We start from the raw sequence: 505 nt of genomic DNA, 5'->3' as shown, positions 1-505 counted from the left end.
GCTTCCTTCACTCCTCCCTAAGGTGACGGATCTGGTGTCACCAGGTTGACACTTCTGAGATCTACACTGGCCACACTGGATGGGGAAGAGAAGCACCTTAGGGCTGGGAGGGAATTTGGTGGTAGAAAAAGGGGATGAGTTTGGGGGGATGGCAGATCTGGGATCCATCCCTGGTCAGCCTCTAACTTGTCAGGTGACCTTGAACCAAGTCACCCAACTCCTCCAGGTCTTGGTCTGACTCATCTGTCTGGTGGGCCATTCAGCCCTGCCCGTAGGGCTATGGTGGAAATGAGATGGGCTAGTTTACGTTAAAGCACACAGTCGGCGCTTACTACAGGTTTCCCCATCTCTTACCAGTAGCGGAGCCCAAAGGAGCCTCTAATTAGTGGGATGAGTGGGACAAGCATCCTTCAGACATGGGTAGAGTCTTTTGCATGGAAAAATGCCGCAGGAATAAGATGGGAACATTGTATACAACTCCTAATGCAAGCATGGATCTGGGGCC

The sequence above is a fragment of the Sus scrofa genome, chromosome 6, assembly GCF_054392235.1.
Source record: "Sus scrofa isolate SSC_HxYL_T2T_F1_AM1 chromosome 6, Sscrofa_HxYL_maternal_Yorkshire_Landrace_v2.0, whole genome shotgun sequence".
Taxonomy (NCBI): domain Eukaryota; kingdom Metazoa; phylum Chordata; class Mammalia; order Artiodactyla; family Suidae; genus Sus; species Sus scrofa.
The sequence above is the reverse complement of the archived record's forward strand: the minus strand, read 5'-3'. Positions refer to the sequence as shown.